At 42.7% G+C, this 25,687-nt stretch overlaps 1 long non-coding RNA gene and 1 pseudogene across 1 annotated transcript; one reads left to right on the top strand and one right to left on the bottom strand.

Annotated features, from left to right (window-relative positions):
• LOC110260007 lies at positions 423-21,135 on the top strand. Its single transcript, XR_002342705.1, has 3 exons — positions 423-6,831; positions 13,559-13,683; positions 20,299-21,135. It is a non-coding gene; the product is annotated as an uncharacterized LOC110260007 (long non-coding RNA).
• LOC110260006 lies at positions 16,444-17,367 on the bottom strand (annotated as a pseudogene).

A 25,687-nucleotide genomic window follows, 5' to 3' on the forward strand; every position in this document is an offset into this window, starting at 1 on the left:
ACTACCTAGGGATGATCTTAAGCTGCCTTTTAATGGATCATCATCGACTGTAAGATTCACCATTGCTTTAATGCTAGCTTTTGGCTGTGGAGAGGAAAGAATGACATATATACATACAGTGTTACAAAATTATTTCAATGACAGAAATATTAAAGAAGGAAAAAATCTTGAGTTTTTGAACTATGGAAATACTACAAAGAGACTGACTGCTTTAATATTTTAATACCATTCCCACATGTAAAAAAAAGAATGTATAGTGGATAAATGGATTTGTATATAGGATATATAAGGAACTCTCACAACTCAATAATAAAAAGACAACCCAATTAAAAATGATGTGAATAGACAACCCCATTCAAAGAAGATATACAAATGGCTAGTAAGTACATGAAAAGATGTTCAAAATTAGGGAAATGCAAATCAAAATCATGGGCTATCACTCAGTAGGATGGCTATAATAACAAAATCTGACAATAGCAAGTGTTGGCAAGGATAAGAAGAAATTGGAACTCTCATGCACTGCTGGGGGAATGGGTGCAGCTACTTTGGAAAACAGATCGGCAGTTCCTTGAGAAGTGAAACATAAAGTAACCATTTGACCCAGCTCTGCTTCTATTTTACCAAGTAACCTCCAGATTATTAGTCCAGCATGATATAGGGAAAGGGTGGAAATTGGCTTGGGGGACTGGAACTTTCTGGCTTCTAGAAAGAGATAAACCATGGAAAAAGAAGAATACTGGTATTCTGATTTATAGTTCAGTCTCTTGTGAGTTTAGTTAGCTGCAGTTTACCACTGAAAGTCTGATCATCTCTGGATTTGTTAAGTTCATTTTCAAATACTTAAGAGGCTGAGAGTCTTGGGCTGGTATTTATAAAGACCATCTAAGCCATGAGGTCTCTTGAAGGCTCAGGGGCTGACCTTCCCTGGATGACACTCATGACCTTTCTGTTTACACATCTTTCTAACTATAACCAATGAGGCATCATGATACATGTACTAAAGTTGATCTTCAGCAGCCTGAGCAAGAATCCTGCCAGTTCTGTGGACCAACTGGCCAGTTTTTAAGTGAGACCCTTAATAGCTATTGACTGATCTGACATCAGAGTGTGGACCTTGGTCATTTGTTTGGTTGCTTTGACTTGAGAGGGTGAAAAATGTGCTCAGAAATGGAATAGTGTTTGACCCTGCTGAGAGATTCAATGGCCTAGAACTTGTTATTAAGGCAATTTTATGTCTTTTCTGCTCTTTGGCCTGCTTTTCTGACTGGTGAGAACATGGAGCTGTAGGCAAAGGAAGGCACATTCTCCAAGCTAGTGGTGGAGAGGGAGAGGGGTGGACCATGCAGGAAGTGGGATGACTGGTAAAGTGAGTAAGAACCATGAAAGACACATTTTGAGGCTGTACTCTACCATCGGGGGTCCTCATTTATATAACACTTACTTAGTTCCAGCACTAGACAGAAAAAGAAGACAAACTAGTCACTTTCCCCAAGGAGTTTATATTCTGAAATGTAAGGTGACTGTATAAACTAATCTGTTAATAGGGACACTTACTTGGTTGTATTTTTGGACATGTGGTCATTGATTCTAAGTATTTAAGCCAGGGTGCTGCCAGAGGTTCAGAAGGTATGGGCTAGGGGAGGGTGGAAAGGACCCAGATAATGATAAAATTCATGAGCTTCAACACTGAGGATGAAAGTTCAGGCAGCAGAATCTGGGGGTGAGATTTGCATATTGACCTACGTATGCCATCAAAGTACATACACACTGGATTATACCTTTCTGCTTCCTCAGCACCCATCTCAAGTTTCCCCCAAGGGCCACGTATCTTGGGAACACTGTGTTAATCACTTGACTTGCCAGAGTGCATAGTGGGTGCCACACTGAAAAGAAGACAAAGCTTGATTTTGGAGGAAAGACAGGATCTGGGGATGGCAACTTAGGACTTGTCAGAGGAAAGAGTCAGAGGGAAAGTAAATTAACAGAAAATTTGGGGATAGATGGTGAGAAGGAAAGGAGGAGCCCCAAAAGAAGAGAAGTTGGTCAGAGGTTGGGCACCAAAGGGCAGAAGGGGCCGGGCGGGGGCTTTGCCAGCAGAGGGCCCTGCTACATGGCGGATGGGGTCTATACAGCCTTCTCCTACTTCCATTTCACCAGACTCTGTGTTGTTTACACTTTAAAATATTATGAGGTACAGCAGAGAGAGAGGAATGGTATGAAATGCAGCAGAAGTTTGACAGTAACAAATATAACTAGGTGGCAAATGAAAACAAGAAGATAAGAATAGATTAGGATATGAAGAAAAACAAGGTATTTAAAAAAAAAAAGAGGAAGAGAAACTAAAATCAAAAGAGGAATTTAAAGAAGATGACTTTTACTAAAGGGCTGGGAATGGGAGGTGGCACAAAAAAACAATTACCATTCACAGGGGGAAGATCTAGGTTTTGGGGGTCAGAAGCTTAAATAGTTTGGGGAGGGGGCTTCCTCAGAAAACGATTACAAAATGATGCATACAAAATTAAAAACGGGCCTTGGAAGAGGCCGCTGCCAAGGGTGGGCCCTGAAGCTTAAATCAACAGCTTCACAGTAGATGGTCTTGCCAGTTCGTGGTGGAGGCTCACTGACCGCCCCCAGAACGGCTTTGCCCCTCCCATTCCCTTTCCAGAAGGCCTCCAGCACCATGTGTGGGCGGGCCCTGCTCACCATCCTCCCCTTGCCCTTTGGTGCACATCACCAACTCCACATTACTCCAGCACCAAATACTCATCCTATTGCCTCTGCTTGGAATGCCCCCTCATTCGCACTCTCCACCTCCTCTTTCTACTCACGCCCCCAACTCCCCACACCTGGCTGGCTCCTGGCTCTCTGCACACTGCCGTCACAGGCCTTTCCTATGGTAGGGGGTAAGGCTTCTGCTGACCAACTGCCATTGGCTGCCTGCCCCCACCGCCCGCACACTGTATACTCCAGTAATTAGGAGCATGGGCTCTGGAGCAGACAGCTTGGTTCTAAATTCTGCTTGTGCAACCTGGAGCAAATAGCTTAACCTTTCTGATCCTTCTTCACGTCTAAGAGGGAAATAACCACAGTGCTTATCTCATCGAGTTGTTGTGAGGGGTAAAGGCAGTGATGCACAACAAGTCTTAGCCTGGGATGTGGACAGTGAGTGTCAGTGGCGCCAAGCTCTGACAAGCACTGAATCCATTCTTGGACCTCCTGTGCCTGGCATGGTGCCAGGTGTTTAGGCAGCTTCAATGAATTGAACCAAAACACATGCTTTGGATTAACCTGGGGAAGGGCAGTGTAAATGACTAAGAAATGAATATTATAAAATGCTTTTTCTCCCCGTCAAAATTAAAATAGCTATCTTCTTGATGATAAAAAGAAAGGCATGCTAAAATGCAAAAGTATAAGAATAAAGTAAAATTACCAATTGCTTGGCTAACATTTATCATATAAATAGAAACTTTTGAGAGTGAATGGGCATGCTCTTATAATAGACTGTCCCAAGCAGACCAGGAAATATAGTCATCCCACCTAGAACCTTCACTCCCCAAAGATGACCATGGTGAGCATATTTGTTATATAATCTTCTGGCCTTTTTCCCCTAACACTTATGTTGTAAATACTGTTTTCTAACCTGCTTTTCTTTTACTTAACAATATGTTGTGAAATCCTTTGATCGTAAGTAATAGATCTTTTCTACTATTTTTAATGACTGCATATTATTCCATTTGGATATACCATAGTTTATTTAACTCATCCTCTGTTGATGGATATTTAGATTGTTTCCAAATTTGGAGAATTACAAAATATTTATAAAGAAATTTCAAGTTGCTTGCTATCACTTTAGATTGGAATTTTGTGGGGACAATATTTGGGTGGCCAATTATTTTCTCTAAGGTGCTTTGCTCACCACAGTGGATGTGTCTGTCACCTCCAGAGTCTTTGTTATACCTTGAGGGCTAGCTAGCTGTTCTCCCTAAGGGTATATGCAGAGAGAAGTTAGCATATCTTCCCCCCTCAGTTAAGTGGGATTACACACAGACACTTTTTTTAAAAAATTAAAACAACTAAGCAAAAACAGTAACTAATATTACTGACAATTTGAATGGGTGACACACAATTTGCTCAAGAGGTAAAGAACCATGAATGCGAGTCTTTAATTAGGTACCTTCCTTACTGGCCCTTAATTCTATGGCTGCTTGAGTAAAATGTTTTGTTCATTCATTCATAAACTACTAATCACACTCTTGTGCCAGTCATAGAGAAGCTTTCTGCAATCTAAAGCAAGTAGTGTAAAACCTCATTTGTGTGGATGCCTCTGAATCAGTAGAGGACTTTTACTGTGCTCATGTTTGGTGTCATTCACTCAAATACTTTGCTGTAATTAAGAATACCAGTTACTATTTCTGCCAAGTGTATCTTGTGTAGAACTCGAAGACACATGAGCCCCTGGATATCTTCAAAGGATATAGCCAAGAGAACTTTGCAATCTCTAATTGTGGGGACTCCATAGTAGTGCTTCTTGAGGAGTTTTGTGGAAACAAATAGGTAGAGAAAAACAAAGCTGTGCCAAGATGCAGGTGCTGATGCTGGGCCTCACACAGGGCACCTAGCAGGTCACAGTGGCCTAGAATGCTGACGATTTCTCGATGGACTGGGTATTTAACAATAGTTTCAAAGTAGTATAATGAGCCAAGACTTGAGAGGGCCTATTGGTAAAGAGATAAAGAGAGTTCTAAGTCAAAAATGAAGAGATGCAGAGAAGTATTTCAGGGCGGAGAGAAGGTTAAAGATGGTCAAGCTAAACAGAGCCAGGCTTACATTATGCCCCACCTTAAAACGGATGTGATATGGAGAAGCCTCAGGTGAGTGTATTAGGTTTTTGCTATGCAGCAAATTACTCCCCACTCCGTGGCATAAAACTATACCCATTTCTTATCTCACAGTTTCTGTGGGGGAGAAGTCAGGGTACAGAATAGCCGGGTTCTCTGCTCAGGGTCTCTTGCAAAGATGAAATCAAGGTCCTGGCAGGGCTGTGTTCTCATCTGGGGCCCAGGGTTCTCTTCCACATTCGTTCAGGTTATTGACAGAATGCAGCTCCTTATCACTGTAGGACTGAGCCCGGTGTTCTTGCTGGCTATGGCAGGGGTGGCTCTTTGTTCCTAAGGCTGCCCTCAGGTCCAATCTACATGGCTCCCTCCATAGGCAATTCACAGCATGGCTGTTCGTTTTCTACCAGACCAGCAGAAGAATGTCTGTGGCTGCTTCTTGTTTCTTTTCATTTCTCAGCTGATTAGGTCAGGTCTATCCAAGATAATCTCCCTTTTGATTAACTCAAAGTTAACTGATTAGAAACCTTAGTTATACCTGCAAAATCCTTTGTGCCCATATAAGGCAACCTTCACAGGAATAGAGGCCATCATATTCACAGGTCCTGCCTGCACCCAAGGGTGTACACCAGGGAGCAGAATTTTTGGGGGACATCTTAGAATTCAGCCTGCCACAACAAGATAAATCAAAACAAGAAAAAGTATTTTATTGTGGGACTTAGGGTCACTTGGTTTTTTAAACAGGAATGCAGGAAACTCAGTGCATGCTGTTGTAAATATTCTGGTGATAACAATTATGAACTTTGAACAGCAGAATGAAAATCTCCAGGAAGCATATCACTGGGCCATCCCCTTGGTTAAAGTCTTAGGTTAGGGAGCAGTAGAGGAAGGGGAGTGTGGCAGGGTTTGAGTGAGGATAGCATTCCAATCTTTCTGCTGGGGCCTGGTGAGCTCATTATCTAAGACTACCAGTCAAGTCTTCAGATTAAAGATGACTGGCAATGCCCAGGAGAAAGTCTTGAGGGAGTGGGCTCTTAGCAGACAATAGTCAGGATGGTGTGTGGTTTCTGGAGCCTTGCAGAAGAGGAGTGCATGCAGAGTGAGGGGGTAGGGTGATGGGAAGATGTGGGAAAATGTTAGTTTAACCTTTGGTACCCAAGACAGGGTGCCCACCTTTAACCTCCACACTCTCTCTTAAAGGACAGACACTCAAGATGTTGTATTTGAAAAGGCAACTGATAGAGGAGTCAGCTTCATCCCAGACCTGCTCCCCTCTTGCCTGCCAGAGAGTCTGATGGGTAGACAAATGAAGTACCCTTGAGGAAGCTCCAGGAGTGCCAATAACCATCTTACACAGGACTACCATTTATCTAACAAATCTCAGGCTGCTAAGTGCCCCATCGTCACAAACTTCGACATTCCTTCAGGGGTCAAAATCAAGGGAGAGGGGAAGCAGGGCATTCGTAAGGCCCTTCCTATTCTGAAAAGATGCCCTCCTCAGCCAGACTCCAGAGGGGGAGGGGAGCAGGAATCCTCGTAATCATGAGGACCGATCAGATAAATCCAGATGGAGAGGCTCCCTTAAGCACATGAGGCCCAGCCTCTGAAACTCCTGGTGGTCACTGTCCTGTGTTGTGGGTTTAGCCCCTTAAACACATGTTCGAAAAGCTGATGGACAGACTTCCATTTGCAACTACTATATGCCATCGGCATCAGGCTAAGGTCTCGGTGGAACCAAAAAGAAACAAGATTCTGAAACCCCGGAGTCTGCAGGAACTTAAACCACCCACACCTGGGAAACTACAAAGCAGTGGGGCAGTGGCGATCCTGCTGGGTTGTGTGGCTGCGCTAATGATCGGCAGGTGGCTAGGCTTGCTCGTTAGTGATAAGGAGCCCCCTCCTTGTAGGGCTCAAGACTTAAAAAATGCTTCAGTAGAGGGGCAGCTTGCACAGCTCATGACCTTCGGAGTTACTTAGGAAGAGTGCTACGTAACAGGTAAGCCTTGAGGGTCAGCGGTTTTCTCTGCATGGAGGCCTGGGCTGAAAAATTAGAAGGAAGCGGGGCCCAGCTCTACGACTGTCTCGAAGTTCTCCATCTGCTAGGAACCATTTGAAGAGACATATGCAGGCATGGTTATCTCTTTTCTATAGGTAGGGAAGCTAAGGAAGACTTAGAGAAGTCAATTGTTGGAGGCCACATGAACAGTAAGCAGCAGAACTGGGATTTGAACCAAGTCAGCATAGGGTCAGCATCCTCACGCCAGGGGCCAGGCTCTTCTGGCCTCCTGCCATGCTGTGCTGCCTTATACAACCTGACAGAGCACTTGCAGAATCTGGCACTGTTTTTCAAGGCAGGTAATCCTCACAAGTTGGGTAAAAACATCTAGTGCATAGAGGGCAGTAAAGGGGATTGTGGGCTGTGTGGGTGTCAGTGAGGGCCCTAAGGGGGTGTCCTTTTCTCTCCGTTGCACACTGCCTGCAAGATGACTGACTGAGGTATTGCAGAAATGCCACTCTCCTCTTCAGGGCTATTGGTACTTGCAGTGCCAGATGGCTGTCCTCAGGGTTCACTGCAGCTGAACATAAATATAAACCCCACCATTTCTAAGGGGGGGGCCTATGATGCCCAGGTGTGTGGTTCTGAAGCAATTTTGCCTCAAGTAAATCAGTAGGTCCATATTAGAAGACACGCGTTAATTTATTGCAGTGAGATTTTATGTCTTAGTCAGTCATTAGCAGAATTTCGTACCAGAAATTCTTTCCTCTTTAATCTTGGCGGGATTGGTATTACACATAACTCGACTATTAAGACAAGAATATCTTGCAGATAGGGAGGTCGTTAATCTAAAGGGTTTTTGCAGTGTGAAATGCAAATGCTCGGTGACAGGTATGCCCAGATCCCCCAAAGCCTGCTTAATCTGCCATAAAGGGATCTAAGGAAAGGTTTGATTGTTTTGTTAACACAAATAAGAAGCCCTTCTGCAGCTCTGCTCTCTTTGCAGCTCCAATTCTTTCACCATTTGTTCAGATAGACTTTCCAGCCCCTGGAGGGCCAGTTCATCAACTCCTTCTTGTTTCCCTCTGTGTTCCCAATGACAGACCTGGGATTTGGGGTCTGCATTCACAGAAGGTGAGGGTAAAGCAAAGATGCTCTGTCGGCTGTCTGCTCTGCGGGCCCCTGTGACCATCTCTTCTTCGTGTTCTGCTCCCTCTGGGGCAGCATGCCTGGATGTTTCCACACCCAGCTTCTGGGTTGACGGGCCTACTGGTCAGGTTTAGGAGACAGTGATATTGACGCGTGAGTCATCCTTGAAAGAAGCTGGGAGTTAGGTGGCTCTGATTCTGACCCAGCTCTGCCACAGAGTAGTTGTGTGACCTTGGCCAAGTCATCCCTATTTGCCTCAGTTTCCCAGAATTGGAGTAATGATTGTTAAAGACCTTTCAGCTTTAAGTAGGATCCTGTAAGCTCTGCTCCATCCTCTGCAGAGGCCCTCAGTAAAGAATCTCAAAATTAGCTCACTTTATTTAGTATGACATGCCTCCTAATGTTTGTTACAATGGCCCAGGGCGCTGGTGTTGGACAGCTTAGTTCAAATCCTGGCTCTGAGTGACCTTGGGCAAATATTGTAACCTGTCCCTGCTTTAGTTCTCTCATCTAATAATAGTACCAATCTCTTAGAAAAATGATGAGATTCAAATCGGCCAATGTGTATAAACTACTCAACACAATTCTTAGCATATATGAAATACTAAATGTTAGCTGTTTTATTAATTTTATTATTCTATAGAACTTGGAAGAACTGTGGGCTTAAATTTCTACTACAACTAGCAAACCACCAAAAAAAAAAAAAAATTAGTCCTTATTTGGAGACTGATATAGAAAGGGGTTGAACCTCTCTTTCCCCTTGAACACCACGTTCTTATGAGAGGGTTGCCTTCATTTGGGAGGATGAAGAGGGGGCAGAAACTTCTCTGGGCTCTGCCCCAAGCCTTCCTACGCTGGGCCCAGCATTTGCTCCTGTCCTGCCTTCCTGGAGCCCACAGATGCCCCTCTCCCTTGAGTGCTCAGCTGTGCAGTGCAGCTTTCTGGCTTGCCTACTCTCAGAACCCATGGAGCACTGGTAGAACCTTCAATGGTCTCATGGTAGCAAGGGATCTCTGTCTTTCTCCTGCCACCACCCCTCATCATTTTCTCTCCTTCCTCCCTGGCCCCACCCTCTCCTACTTTCCTCCCTGGGGAGCCCCTTCTGGTCCCTCTCTCCATCTTCTTCTCATCCCCGAAGAATCCTCCAAGGACTCATCCACAATGGTCTCAGCTTAGTGCCTGGCAAAAAAAATTCTCTCCCTCTGCACCTTTCAGGAAAACGATCAGCCCAAAAAGTTTAGGAAAAAATTCATTATCTTTAATGGGATTTCGTTACCCGGCCCAGCCAGGAGGGACACAAGTTTCCAGGAAATCCAAATTAATAAATGCCCTACCAAAGGGTGGTGGTGGGGGTGGGGAGCTATAAACTGACATGATTTCTTTTTGAGCTTTGCAGTGACGGGTGAGAGCCTTCCACAGAAAACCTAAAATTCTGTCTAGCTAGGAAAAAGGATGTAAAGCACCCCCAAGAACCCTAGGACTGTTTGGAATCCATTTTGAGCAAAGTGGAAATATTTGGATGAGTGAAACGGCTGCTCTCTTTTAATTGGCATCTGGTTGATCAGGGACTGCTATCAACGACCATGAGAGGGTTGTCAGGAAAACCAGCGTATAGAACATTTCACTAACAAATTCCTAATTTCATCTGTGCCAGCCACAAAACTTATTGTACTCATTTTGGCTCTCGAATGAAAGAGCAACTGGCGGGTGCCTTTGGGGTCTCAGAAGAAGATTTAGAGAGGTTTGTTAGTCTATTAGAAAGCAGAGGGAGCGGTTCTTCCCTTCAGCTGTAAACTCCAGAGAAGTCTATTAGAAACTCTCCATGTAGAGCTTGAATCGCCTTCCCCTTTGATTCAATCACCCCGAGTCATTAGGCTGGTTGAACACCACTTTAGACTGTGCACTATAAATAATTAAAGCACAGAAACATGTGCGGTCACCTGATTCAGCCCCAAGAGGAAGTGGTAATGCAGAGGATGTCTGACTTTGTGCCGAGCTTCTTGCCAATGGCCAGGATTTTCAGACTGCATCTCCAGTCCCAGTCTAGTCCTCTAAGCAACAGTCCCACATTTCAAACCAACAGCATCCTGGATTTGCTGCTCCCGACAAACTCCATGGAGCAAATCACGAAACTAGAACCTACCCCTCTTGGGTGCTCTTCCTCCTGATGTTGTTTCAAGACTAGACTCCAATCTTCAAGTCACCAAGTGTGGCAGATGGCATTTGCCAAGAAGGCCACATAATCCATTTTCTAGGGCTGCCATTCACAAACTTGGTGCCTCCAAGCTATAGAAATGTATTCTCTCACTGTTTTGGAGGTCAGAAGTCCCATCAAGCTGTCACCAGGGCTGATCTTCCCTCAAAGGCTCTAGGGAGGAGCTTTCCTTCTTGTAGTTTCAGGTGGCCCTGGCATTCCTTGGCTTGTGGCCCCATGACTCCAATCTCTGCCTCTGCCTTCAATATGGCCGGTTTTTCTGTGTCTGTCTCCTTGGTGTCTGTATATCATTTCCCTTGTAAAGACATCAATCATTGGATTTAGGGCCCTCATTTTCATTACCTCTACAAAGACCTTATTTCCAAATGGGGTCACATTCCAAAGCATGTGTAGACATAAATGTTGGAAGGACACCATTCAACTCATTACAGGCTACAACAGTTCCTATCCCGTGTGCATTTCCAGGACTTTGCACTCTCCCCTTACAGGGTGAAGTCTACGCTCCCTCTTGAATGGGGGGGCCTTTGTGTCGGCTTCAGTTAACAGAGAATAGCAGAAGGGATGATGTGTGACTTCTGAGGTTGGGTCATAAGAGACATACAGCTTCTGCCTATTTCTCTGTGTTGCTCACTCCTGGAGTCAACCACCGTGCTGTGGAGAAGCCCAGGCATAATATGTGGACCATATGGAAAGAAACTGAGGATTCCCACCCCTGAGCCCTAGCTGAGCTCCCAGAGACTGCCAGCACCAAAGGGCTAGTCTGGGAAGAGAGTCCCCTGGCCCTCAGTAAGCTGCCCTGGGGCTGCATGGAGCATAGATGAGCGAGCCTTCCCCACTGACTGAGCCCTGCCCAAATTACATATGTCTAAGCACAATATAAATGAGTGCTGGGAGTTCCCGTAGTGGCGCAGTGGTTAACGAATTAAACTAGGAACCATGAGGTTTCGGGTTCGGTCCCTGCCCTTGCTCAGTGGGTTAATGATCTGGCGTTGCTGTGAGCTGTGGTGTAGGTTGCAGACACGGCTCAGATCCTGTGTTGCCGTGGCTCTGGCATAGGCCAGCTGCTACAGCTCCAATTGGACCCCTAGCCTGGGAACCTCCATATGCCCTGGGAGCAGCCCAAAGAAATATCAAAAAGACAAAAAAAAAAAAATAAATAAATGAGTGCTGTTTTCAGCCGTTAAGTTTCGGGGTGGGAGGTTGTGCAACATTAGATATCTGGAACACAGAGTCTACCTACAACATTTGGAGCACTGTTTCTTCTCTTCCTCCTGCCCCCACCTAGCCAGGCACCTAATTATTTCATTCTGGATCACATCCCTAGCATCTAAATTGGCCTCTGGACTTTGGCCCCCCTTCCCTTCATCCCACCAGATGATCTCTAGTGCATTTTGATCTTGCCATTACCTTGCTCAAAATTCACTGATGGATTTCCATTGCTTAGTGTCTTTCCTCACATCTCTTAACCAAGAGATAAACCTTTTTAAATCTGGCCTCAATCTACCTTTCCTGCTTTATCTCCTATGTCTTCTCTATAAGGATTCTATGCTTCCAACAAATCAGACTATTCACCTTTCCAAACATACTTTGAGCTTGCTCTTCCGCCTGGGTACCTCGATTTACTTCTTCAACATTTAATAATGCCTTTTGAGCACCTATTCATGCCAGGCAATGTGCAGGAAAGCTATGGAATACTGGAACATTGCCCTCCCCCATCTCCTTACTTCATCTAACTCAAATTCTCCTTTTCCAAGGCTCTGTTCCAAACCTCACCTCCTCCATGAGGCCTCCCCAGATCCGTTAGCTAAAAATGATCTTTGCTCTGAACTCTTCTTATTTCTCCAATTAAGCCAAGCCTGTGACTGCACCAAGCTTTCCCAAGCCTCTTGGGCCTTGCATGTGCTGAATGTTATTCCTTCACCCTTTTCCAACTGGCTATCACTCACTCACCTTCATACCTCAACTCAGGTATCATTTTCCTTTGAGAAATTTTCTGTGATCCACTTGCTTTTACATTTCCCACTGGATGATTACCCTAGGTGCAGAATAGATCCCATGCCTAACCTCTGTAGCTCTGGGAGGGCATGGGCTAGGGCTTTTACTCCTCTATCCCAGGTACCCAACCCATAGAGAAGGCTCCATACATGTCTGTTGAATGACTGAATGTTGAATACATGAAAAACTCACTAGAAGAATCCAAGGTCTTTTGATATGGCTGGACATAGGAAAATTACTTGGAGATGAGGCTTTGCTTAGCCTTAATGATTCACGGCTGTATTTCATGTTCTTGAGTTGATTTTTTGAGCTAGGCTTCAGGTAAAGGAACTCTATCCCTACCTTTTTGTTGGCTCCCAAGCATATTTTAGTAATGAAGAAACATTTTAGCCAGAAGACAATCATTTTAACATTTTGCTGATTGTTCTTTGTCCTCTACATAAAAGTCTTATCTCTTCAACAAAATTATACAATTTTCAAGCATGGGGACTACATAGTCTATGTCTTTTGATTTTCTCATATGCCCTATTTTTTTTGTCTTTTTGTCTTTTGAGGGCTGCACCCGCGGCATATGGAGGTTCCCAGGCTAGGGGTTTAATCAGAGCTGTTCCTGCCCGCCTACATACACCACAGCTCACGGCAGCACCGGATCCTTAACCCACTGAGCGAAGCCAGGGATTGAACCCGCAACCTCATGGTTCCTAGTCGGATTTGTTTCTGCTGTGCCACGATGGGAACTCCCTCATACACCCTATTTTGGGTTGGGAACATATAAGCCCCTCAATATTTATTCAGCAGATTTTTGTGGGGAGGTATGACTAACCCCCAAATTTGTCAGTTTCCTTTGAAAAAAAAAACCCACTTTTGTATGTATCAATCTAAAAAATTGCTTCCTGCCATTAAAAGGAACGAAATACCAGCATTTTTAGCAACATGGATGGACCTAGAAATTATGCTAAGTGAAGTCAGCCAGACAATGAGACACCATCAAATGCTTTCACTGACATGTGGAATCTGGAAAAAGGACAGACTGAACTTCTTTGCAGAACAGATGCTGACTCATAGACATTGAAAAACTTACAGTCTCTGGAGGAGAGTTTGGGGGGTGGGGGGATGTGCTTGGGTTGTGGGATGGAAATCCTGTGAAATTGGATTGTGATGATCATTATACAACTACAGATGTGATAAATTCATTTGAGTAATAAAAAAATAGGTAAAATAAATAAATAACTGCTTCCTTCCCTTGAATGGGTGGGTAATGAATGAAGCTCTTAGACTTGGACTATTGGGGGACGTGAACTCCAAAGAGAACTGCATTCTGGGAGGAATTCCCCATCTCACACTCTTTGTCTTTCCTTTTGGGGATAGGGTTGTGAACCCTGAGTTTCCTGGGATGTCATTATACATCTAGGAGTTTAATCCAGGACTTACCCCCTCAACCTCAACCTCAGATGTGTCCCCAGGGACCATGAAGACATTGCTATGGGAGAAAGGTAAGCTCTTTTAAAAAATCCAAGTTTCAAGCGAGAGTTAGATGACCTCTCTTAGGCTCTAATATTAAATTTGAGACTCTTGAGAGCATTTTCTGAGGGAATCCATCACCCTTTTATTTTGTATTTCCTGGGTCTTACTCAATATTATGACTCTAGGGGAAAAAAATACCATGACTAGTACTTGAAATGTTGGCACCTATAGTATCTTGAGTTAATGTTACTTGCCGCTTTATCCAGGAACAATTCTGCTGTGAAATACTCAGCTCTAAAAGAAATGAGACTACTGAGAAGGATTCTTTTGAGTGTCTCTGGCATGCAGAGAGGCGATGGGATCTGTGTGTGTACGTGTGGGAAAGTGAGGGGGGTGATAAATGTGTGCTACCTTTCCTTTAAGAGCACGTCCTTTTATTCCTGACACTTAAAAAGACACTGTCAAAAAGATGTTTTACTGATTTGACTTTCTGTGCAGGAGAACGTGCAACAGTTACCTAGTAAGTGGTTTTATAGGGAGTTTCACCCACACGTTATAATAAACTGAGCCCGAAGATAACATATCTTTTGTGCTTTTACAGTGCTTGGATGATAACTGTGAAAAATTATCTAGTGGAGGTTAGCAAACTGTACCTGTGGTCTTTTTCTCATGACCTCTGTATGATAAAGTTTACTATCTTGGAGCATGATGCATTGTCAAATAATAGGTTTGCTTGTCTGGCCAACAAGAAGTAATTGAGGAGTGTTATAGTTTTACAATCCGTGTTTCAATGACTCTGCTGCTTTTGAGTTGTTAGACCTGAACAAAATGGGTCAATGTTGAAAGAATAAAGTTTTTTTTCTCCCTCCCCTTCCTCCCTCCCCGCTTCTTTACGGAGGTGTTTTGACCGGGAGGGATGGGATGTGGGCCTCGACTGTGATGACTGGCATCCTAGTGTTCAGCAGGGGCTTAAGGTGGGAGAACTTGGTCCTAGTTCAGTGACTGAGAGAGAATTTGGATTTGACTTACCAACAAATATTGACTGAGCACCCTTGTCTTTCTCCTGTCCTTGGAAAGAAAGTAGACTAACAACCTTATTTTGGTGTTAAGATACTTTGGATCTCAGAACTACGTCTTTAAGGAACGATTTTCCCTGCACACTCTTATGACTTTTGTTGGGAGCAATTGAGTGACCTGGGTGATCTAGGACAGGCAGCATGTTAAAGAGTTTTTGAATTTGCTTCATTCTGTTTTGGGAGGGGGGATTAGGTCTCACCCAGCATTTTATAATGTATGTTCTGTGCAACACTATTTCCATGGGATGGTTTCCGGTGAAGTGATTTTGGGAAACATAGCTCACGCACCCAATCCAAACCTTTATTTTAGGTTTGATTCATCGGGAACATGAGCATATTAAAGGCCTGAAGAAGTCCAACAGCAGAGAAGTGCCTTAGCTTTGGCATTTTCCAAAGGTGATCACAGAGTCCCACCCTACCCCCAAAATCCTGCAGGGCTAGTATGCTGCACAATGTATTTGTGGGAATTCTGAAAAACCAAGATTTTGGTGATTTATAAATATAGTCATCATACTTTCCAGAAAAAACAAAAAACAAAAAAACCAATCACTGCTTCTTCCTACTGACACATACACATGTGCACTTAGTTTTTTTCCCAAGAGCCTGTTAAGATTAAAAATTGAGCTTCCCCACGCATAGAAAAAATTAGTTTACTGCTCTGGGGAACAAGGAGATTTTAGGAAAAGATAAATGACTAGGATTCATATTTATGGAGGAATGTTTAATGGACTTAATTGGGTTTGCTGATGCTGGTGGTTACTAAAAATGCCAGGAGAGTATATAAAGGACTAGTATCCAAAATATACAAAGAACTCTACAACTCAACAATATGCAAACAAACAACTCAAAAAATGTTAAGGCCAGAGAACTTAACAGACACCTCATGACAAGATGTAAGGACAGCAAATAAGCATATGAAAAAATGCTCCATATCATATGTCATTAGGAAAATGACAGTGAAAACAACAAGATACTACTACACAACCTATTAGAATTTGGAACACTGACAACACCAAATGCTGGCAGGGATGTGAAGGAACAGGAACTCTCATTCATTCCTGGTGAGAATGCAAGATAGTTCAGCCACTGTGGAAGACAGTTTGGCAGCTTCTTACAAATGAAACATACTCTTAACAGTAATCGTGTTCCTTTCCTTGCTGTTTACCCAAAGGAGCTGGACCTTATGTTCACATAAAAACCTGCATATAGATGTTTACAGCAGCTTTTTTCATAACTCCCCAAACCTGGAAGCAATCATGATGGCCTTCAGTAGGTGAATGGATAAATGGTGGTATATCCAGAAAATGGAATATTATTCGGCACTAAAATGAAATGAGTTTTCAAGCTACAAAAAGACATGGAGGAATCTTAACTGCATTACAAAGTAAAATAAGACAGTCCAAAAAGGCTACATACTATATGAATCCAACTACATGACATTCTGGAAAAAGTGAAACTATGGAGACAGTAAAATGATCAGTGGTTGCCAGAGGTTGCAGGGGGAGGAATGAATACATGTACAGAGGAATTTTAGGGGAGTGGAAATACTCTGTATGATGCCATAATGATGGATACATGTCATTATACATTTATCCAAACCCACAGAATGTACAATACCAAGAGTGAACCCTGCTATAAACTATGAACTTTGAGTGATTATGATGTGTCAGTGTAGGTACATCAGCTGTAACAAATACACTGCTTTGGTGAGAATTTTTTTTTTTACAAAAGTTTATTTTTAAATGTACAATAGGCTCCAAGACAACACTTCATTCTAGCTATAGGTGGCAAAAGATGTTATAGCAGGGAATCCAGATGTTTAAACAGGAGTGGAATCATCATTGTCTCAGGCACAACAAACAGTTAACTTTTTGCCAGATTTCTTAATTCTGCCTGTGGTCAAGGGGCCTTTCCCCACCATGACCTTTGCTTTTAGCTCCTCGAATTTCTTCTGCTCCTGTTTCTGCTTGAATGCCTTATCTTCCTTGTCCATTTCCTTGGCCTGTTTCTTGGGCTGCTTCAGAGGCTTCTTCTTGCCACCTTCGTGGCCCAACATGGTGCCTACCGCCCCTTCCCCAGACCCTGCCATCAGATGCTGAGAATTGTTGATAATAGGGGGACTGTACATGTGTGGGGCAGCAGGTACTTGGGAAATCTCTACCTTCCTCTCAATTTTGCTCTGAACCTAAAACTGCTCTAAAAAAATGAAGTCTTAGAAAGAAATGCAAGAAAGGCCCTGCTGGGTCTAGGAGAGAATCTACATTGAAAAACAAAGTGTTAGGCAGGATTAGCCAAGTTCAGCAATAGGGCTCCAGGGGTCAAAAGCAAGTGGTGGTCTTTCTTTGATGGGCAGGCTGCAGCCAGCAGGTATCACCCTAGTGGCAGCATCCTCCCTGAGAAGCAAAGCTGTGCGCATCAAGTTTGAGGAGCCCTAACACTGCTTTGAGACACCTAAAAGACACTAACAGTGTGTGACTCAGTAGCCAAGAAGTGGACAGTGATGGCAGCTGGGCAGTGATCTGGGGAAGCATGAAGATGGGCCTTGGTGGAGTTCCCACTGTGGCACAGTGGGTTAAGAATCTGACTGCAACAGCTTGGGTCACTGCGGATTTGACCCCTGGCCTGGTGCAATGGGTTAAAGGATCAAGCATTGCCACAGCTGAGCTGGAGGTCACAGCTGTGGCTCACTTTCAATCCTTGGCTGAGGAACTTCCATATACCATGGGTGCAGTCATAAAAATAAAAAAATAAAAAAATAAATGGGCCTTGGAGATGAGCAGTGGCAGCTGTATGGTATGTGGGAAGCAGATAGGATTAAACCAGCAGTTCTGGGGACACTCCTTACCTTCCTAGGGGGGCTGAGAATCCTGAAAGCAGGCCTTGGGGCAAGTAGAAGCTAGCTCCACTATATTAATAAGACTTAATTTTACCCACAGGGTAAAGCCCATGGACATCCTTCCCATTACTGAGGTACTTACTCTCCTGGCCAATCCATCCTCAATGTTTCAGACAGAAGAGACAAGTACCTTGGGGAGTGCAGTTGGGACATCATAAAAGAACTTTTAAGAGGTTGTATTAGTTACCTATTGCTGCATAACTAATTACCCCAAACCTTAATGGCCTAAATCAACAATAAACATTTATCTCATATAGTAGATCAGAAATTTGGGACCACCTTAGCTGAGTGATTCTGTCTCAGAGACTTGCATGTGGTCCAAGTCAAGATGGACCACTCACAAGGCCGGGGGCAAAATCCTCAGTTCCTCACCATGTGGACCTCTCATAGATCTGCCTGAATATCTTCATTATGTGGCAGCTAGTTTTCCCCAGAGTGAATAATCCAAGAAAAAACAGAAGAGGCCACAGGGTCTTTTGTAACCCAGCCTTGGAAGTCACATGCTGTCATTTTGCTATACTTTGTCAGAAGCATGTCACCAAGTCCAGCCCACACACAGTGTGAGGGTTATTAGGCTCCACCTTTTGAAGAGAGACATGTCGAAGAAACTGTGGACATATTTACTAACCACCACAATGGTGGGTCACATGCATTTAATCCCTTCAAGAGGTTAAAGGGTTAACAAGTATGTCAGGAAGCATATGAGAGAATGACTTTATTTGGAGAAAGGTGTGGATAAATTTGCTGGCCCGCCCAGAGGTAAAATCTATTGTGAGTCACAGAAATTCTTTCTATTTATTTTGAAATCAGAAGAAGGGCTCCAGACTTGACTGCTTGTGAAACTGGATGAAATTAAAAATAGCTTAAACGTTTGGGAAGAGGGGGAGATGATTAGTTCTCAGGATATATTAAATGTCCTCACATAAGAAGGGAGTCAGCTATTGGGAAGGGCTGCTTTGGAAAACATATGCTGTGTCAAACTCCACCAGCAGATGCAGAATCTGCTGCTAAAGTTAGCTCCCTGAGAACAGAGCTGGATGGGCTGCCATCACAGATGTCTCTGGAACCAGCACTCGAGACAAATATAATTCTTACCACTGGAAAGCAAGGCCCCACACAAGAGCCTTCTCACCCTGCTGGAGGGGTTGAAGGGAGGTGCGAAGGCAGATTTATGACCCCGAATGCTGACTCTTCTGTGATTCTGGAGGATAACAGATGATTTTAAAGCCACGAGGTGTCCTGGTATTTTGCATTTCTAAATTTGAGAATCCCTCATAAGGTGAATTCTTGTTACTTTAAGCGGAACCAATGCTATGTAAAATCCAAGGCCGGATGGGAAAGGTTTCGAAACATGTATTTTGAGATTTATAGCCTGAAATGTTGGAAGCAGTGGAGATGTGTTCCAAATGCCTAAGACACTAAAAGAGGAGTTAGAAAATGACAATAATGAGAAATGATTTAAAATATTTCATTGGCACAGGAACCAAATGCTTTTCCCAAACAACAAGGGGACCCTGTTTGTTTTTTAATAATGATTTTTATTTTTTCCATTATAGCTGGTTTACAGTGTTCTGTCAATTTTCTACTGTATAACAAGGTGACCCAGTTACACATACATGTATACATTCTTTTTTCTCACATTATCATGCTCCATCATAAGTGACTAAATATAGTTCCCAGTGCTATATAGCAGCAGTCTCATTGCTTATCCATTCCAAAGGCAATAGTTTGCATCTATTAACCACAAATTTCAATCCATCCCACTCCCTCCCCCTGCCCCTTGGCAACCACAAGTCTGTTCTCCATGTCCATGATTTTCTTTTCTGTGGGAAGGTTCATTTGTAATGTATATCAGACTCCAGATATAAGTGACATCATATGGTATTTGTCTTTCTCTTTCTGACTTACTTCACTTAGTATGGGAGTCTCTAGTTCCATCCATGTTGCTACAAATAGAACTACCATATGACCCAGAAATCCCACTCTTGGGCATATATCCAGACAAAACTTTTCTTGAAAAAGACACATGCACCCACGTGTTCATTGCAACACTATTCACAATAGCCACGACATGGAAACAACCTAAATGTCCATTGACAGATGATTGGATTAGGAAGATGTGGTATATACACACAATGGAATACTACTCAGCCATAAAAAAAGAACAAAAATAATGCCATTTGCAGCAACATGGATGGAACTAGAGATGTTATTTTGTTTCATGGCAGATGACAAATGATGTCATGCCCTAAGCTTCTGATACGTTTCAGAGGAGGATCTCTCCAAAGTGGGTTTCACAGAATTTGGTCCACAAGGATGCTTCACAAAAGAATTCTCTGATAAATAAAGCTGGGGAATGATGCAAACACAGATCCTTTCTTAGAGAGTCATGGGCATATCAGCATCTTAATGGCTCTGGGAAGCCCTAAACTGAAGAAATCTGTTTAATTTTGTTTAGCTCTTCTCAAACATATCCATGGAATTTTCCCCTGCTAAGTTCTATTAATTTCTAGCTCTTATTTCTATCTCTTCACAAGGGCAAACCTTTGTTTTAGTCATGATGCTAGCCCCAGAATTGTGCCTGGAACTGTTCACAAAAGCCCTGTGGAGTAATGGAACTTAAGCTTCAGGATGGCTCTTCTGAGTTCCCATATCTGATTTTGTGTTCACAGGTCTCTGTTCTTTCAAGAGGACCTCCATAATTGTTATAAGCTTTAGGCCTCACAAAACCTGGATCTACTGCTGAGAACACACAAGGTGCTCAACAAATACGTACTGAATAAATGAATGAACAAACCAGTGTGAACTAGGAAACCAGTGAACTAGAAAACCAGTGTTCTTTGGAATATGCATTGGAAGACACTGCCCCAGAGATAGGAGACTCCAGACAGGAGACTCCAGTCAGGAGGGCCCAATGGTTATTCTTCACATTAGATTAAGGAGGCAGAAGAAAGGAATAAAATCTCACCTGGGAAAGACAATAACTGCAAAATATTGGAGTTGGAAATAAAGTCCAGTTGGTTTATGGTTGATGATGCAGGTTCACCAGTGCCTTGTTCTCACCAGTTAGGATTTACCTGATGTCACATTGGAAATTTTCATCATGAGGGTTCAGAGGGCAAGCGAAAATCACAGTGCAATGTTCAGTCACCTCACTTAGCCATGGAGCTTCCTGAGGAGGGTCCTGGTGCTCCTGGACTGAGACCCTCAGCAGCTCCTGGGCTGGCCATTGCTCTGCTAACCTGGAATGGACAAACTGAGTTCTGGCAGTGTTGGATCATTTACAGAGTTCCATAAAACCCAGGGCTACCCCAGTCTAACCCTTCCCACCAGTTTTCCCCCTTTCAATTCTAAATTCAGGTTTGACCCTTAAGTAATGAGGCAGAATTTTTAATAGTCCCATCGGACGTCACATGTCCAGATGAACATTGCCTTTTAAAGACGGTACTTTGGGGAGCAGCACACCGGCTCCAATACAGCTGTTACTAATAAAAATGTTTGTGGCCCTCTTTTGGAATTGCTTTTTGTGTCAATTATGAGGCGCACGAGACAAATCCATCCCCTTGGCCATATGTTGTTTTTGACCAAAAATGGTCTTACCCTGCTAATCATGAAAAATGGCCCAGCAGTGTCAGCTGGCTTGATTTTAGAAATCACTTTAGGATTTTTATTCAAACTCACTCAAATCCACTGTCAAAAGACAAAAATTTGCCTGTACTGAGATTATTCCAAAACATATGCCATGTGATCTGAAAGCAACGCCTCAAGAGAAGACCAAAACCATTTTGAGCCTGGACAGCATCTCCACAGAATGTGGAGGGTTCTGGGAGGGCTGCCTTCAAGGGGATAATCTTTGCTGTCATTTGTCATTCATCAAGTTCTAATAGAGTTTTCATTCTTCTAAATCCTGGCTGTACATCAGGATCACCTGGGGAGCTCTGCAAACCCTCCATGTGAAGACCCTCTTTCCAGAGGTTCAGATTCAACTGGCCTGGGGTGGGGCCCAGGCATTGTGATTTTGTATTGTGCATGCATGTGCATGTGTATGTGATGTGAGTGTTCAGCCAGGATTAACCTTCATGTTAAGGAATCAATCTTATTAACTTCGTTCACAGTTGTTCCTGTTTAATTTTTCTGTTGAGATAAAAATCTGTTGTGACTAGGCCAAGAGGCGCCACTGAAAGTTAATCAAACACAGATGGGGGGAAAGTTTTGTGGACTAAACTGTACTGTGTGCCATGACCGCCAGGGGGCAGACTCTAAGATAGTAATAAGTGTGCAAAGAAAGTAGCTTTCAAGAAAAAAAACAATCCCAGGAAATAAAAGGGAAAGTGGTTGGAGGTTTTGTGACCAGATCACCTGCCTAAGGTGCCTCTTTTCAGTTTCCCAAACGCAGTAATTTCTTCAAAGGTACTAGCCATGGAACTGCCAGTGTTAACAACAGAAGAGGGAGTGGTAGAAAAAGAAAAGTTGCTGATGTATTTTGAGCACTGTGGTGGGTCAGGAACTGTGTTGAGTGCATTGCCTCCATTATCTCATTTAATCCTTTATAACCCTATGAAACAGCATGATCACTTCCTTTTTATAGATGAGGAAATTTTGTATACATGAGGAGCTGCAGAGGGGTGAAGCAACTTACATAGTATTACACAACCAATAGATACTAAGAGTAGATCAGTATTTAAAATTCATGTCTTTCTCACAACAAAGAGACTTGTGGTTTCCAAAGGGGAGGGGGGAGTGAGTGGGATGGACTGGGAGTTTCGGGTTAGTAGATGCAAACTATTACATTTAGAATGTATAAGCAATGAGGTCCTACTATATAGCAGAGGGAACTATATCCAATCTTCTGGGGTAGAACATGATGTAAGATAATATGAGAAAAAGAATGTGTATATATGTATGACTGGGTCACTTTGCTGTACAGCAGAAATTGGCCCAACATTGTAAATCAACTATAATAATAATAATAAAATCAGTTCTGATTCCTAAGTCCATACTTTCTTTATGCATACAATCTTTCTGGGGAAGGATGGTGTTTTAGGGAGTGAGTTTTTGCATTTGTCATCACAGATCAGATGGGTGAGAGTAGTTTGGTGCTATTCTTGTCATTCTTGTCAGGATGACTGTAAGTGATGTGTATCCAAACTGTAGATCTTCCATAGATAAGGATAGTCAGATTCTTTGTCCAAGTACCAGCTGTGAAGTTTAAGGGAAAGAGCTCTCAGTTATAAGCCTATGCAAAATGCCTATGTCCCCCGAGGGAATAAAAACTCTGTGAGGACAGAGCTCTGTCTATCTCACTTATCTTGTACTTGGCACGTGATAGTTATACAAAAATATTTGTCAAATACCTCAGCTGAAGAATAAATGCATGCATGACTAAATTATATTCTTGGCTATACTATAAAGCTACAGTCATCAAAACAATATGATACTGGCTCAAAAAATAACATATAGATCACTGGAATAGGATAGAAAGCCCAGAAAAAAAAAACTTATGGTCAATTAATCTACAACAAAGGGGGTAAGAATATACAATGAAGAAAAGAGTCCCTTCAACAGTGGTGCTGGGAAAACTGGACAGCTCCATGTCAAAGAATAAAATTAGAATATTCTCTAATGCCACATACAAAAATAAACTCAAAATATATTAAAAGCTTAAATGTAAGATGGTATACTATAAAATTCCTAGAGGAAAACAAATGCAGAATACTCTTTGGCAAAAATCACAACAGGATCTTTTTGGATCCATCTCCTAGAGTAATGGAAATAAAAACAAAAATAAATGGGACCTAATTAAACTTAAAAGCTTTTGCACAGCAAAAGAAACCATAAACGAAACTGAAAGACAACCTATAAAATGGGAGAAAATATTTGCAAATGATGTGACCAACAAGGAATTAATTTCCAAAATATACAAATAGCTCATACATCTTAATAAAAAAAATAATTCAATCAAAAAAGGGCAGAAGATCTAAACAGACATTTCTCCAAAGAAGACATAAAGATGGCCAATAGGTACATGGAAAGATGCTCTACATAACTAATAATTAGAAACCCAAATCAAAACTGCAACGAGGTATTACATCACACCACCTAGAAGGGCCAACTACAAACAATAAATGCTGTAGAGGGTGTGGAGAAAAAAGAACCACCCTATCCTGTTGGTGGGAATATACACTGGTGTAGTCACTGTGGAGAAAAGTATGTATATTCCTTAAAAAACTAAAAATAGAGTTACCATATATGATTTGGTGATCCCACTCCTGGGCATCTATCCAGAGAAAACCATGATGCAGAAAGATACATGTGCCCCAATGTTCATAGCAGCACTATTCACAATAGTCAACATGGAAGCAACCTAAATGTCTATTGACAGATGAATGAGTAAAGAAGACGTGGTGTATATGCACAATGGACTATTACTCAGCCATAAAAAAGAATGAAATACTGCCATTTGCAGCAATTTGGATGGACCTAGAGATTATCATACTGAGTGAAGTCAGAAAAAGACATATCATATGATATCCCTCATATGTGGAATCTAGAAAAAAATGATACAGATAAAGTTATCTACAAAACAGAAATAAACTCACAGACATAGAAAACAAATTTATCAAAGTGGAAAGGGGAAGGAGGGATAAATTAGGAGTTTGGGATAAAAATATACACAATAGGTCCTTGTTGGTATACAAAAATGATACCCAACAAGGACCTATTGTATCACACAAGGAACTATACTCAATATCTCGTAATAACTATTAATGGAGAAGAATCTGAAAAAGAATGGATACATATATATATACACATATAACTGAGTCAGTTTGTAGTACACTTGAAACACATTGTAAATTACCTATATTTCAATTAAAAACAATTTTATACCAAAAAATTACATTCTTGGATGTGAAATATTAGCTATATAATCTTGTGGAAGTCCTGTTTCTTCTTTTGACCACAGCTTCCTTATCAGTAAGGTGAAGTGATGGTTCTAGATGATACATAAAATCCCTTTCAGATCCAACACTTATGGGGCTCAGCTTTTTACCCCGTCATTGGATAGGTGAAAGTGAGAAGGGATTCTGGGGTTCAGCTCTGGCATCAGAAATCTACAGGCAGAGGGAAATGGGGGGAGAGATTCTCAGAACCTGACGTGGTCATTAAAGAGCCCGAGGAGGAGAAAGAAACATTGTCGCTGATGGCGAGGAGGCTTGAATGTGAGAACAGGAATTTTTTCTTTTCTTTTTTTTTCTTTTTAGGGCTGCACCCACTGCATATGGAGATTTCCAGGCTAGGGGCCGAATCCAAGCTGTAGCCGCCGGCCTACACCACAGCCATGTGGATCCAGCTGCCTCTACGACCTACACCGCAGCGCACAGAAACGCCAGATCTTTAACCTGCTGAGCGAGGCCAGGGATCAACCGGCGTCCTCATGGAGGCTAGTCAGATCCCTTTCTGCTGAGCCACAACAGGAACAGGAAATATTAAGAGAGGAATTTGGGAAACATACAACTTTAAAAATGAATCTTTGTTGCGTTATCTTTTAAAGCTAAAAGGAGATGGTATCATACTAAGTGAAGTAAGTCAAAGACATATCATATGATATCACTTATATGTAGAATCTTTAAAAATGATACAAATGAACGTGTTTACAAAACAGAAACACACTTAAAGCAGACTCACCAGCAGGAGTTCAGAAGGCCGGAGGAGGGCGCTTTGATTCTGGTTGGGGTTGTCTCTCCTCTGTGACGTCAGTTCCGGCTGGGGGGCCCCTTCTCACCTCCAGCTGATGGGGGGCAGGTGAAACTCCAACTCTCATTGACTTCAATGATGCTATTCCTTACTATCCCTCAAGCTGAGGGGTGGTAACTGCTACCCTCTCTTGCTGCTTCAAGGACCTCTATACCCCTCAGGAGTCATTTAATCCTGACTACTCCCTCTGTAATGAGCTCTTCGTTACACTCCTCAAACCCTTCTGAGTGGGTTCTGATTCCTGCGGGGCTTGCCTGATATCTGGTCCTTGCCCCTTCTACCCCAGCTGCTTCTTGAAGTCTAAAG

The sequence above is a fragment of the Sus scrofa genome, chromosome 3 (assembly GCF_000003025.6).
Source record: "Sus scrofa isolate TJ Tabasco breed Duroc chromosome 3, Sscrofa11.1, whole genome shotgun sequence".
Classification (NCBI taxonomy): domain Eukaryota; kingdom Metazoa; phylum Chordata; class Mammalia; order Artiodactyla; family Suidae; genus Sus; species Sus scrofa.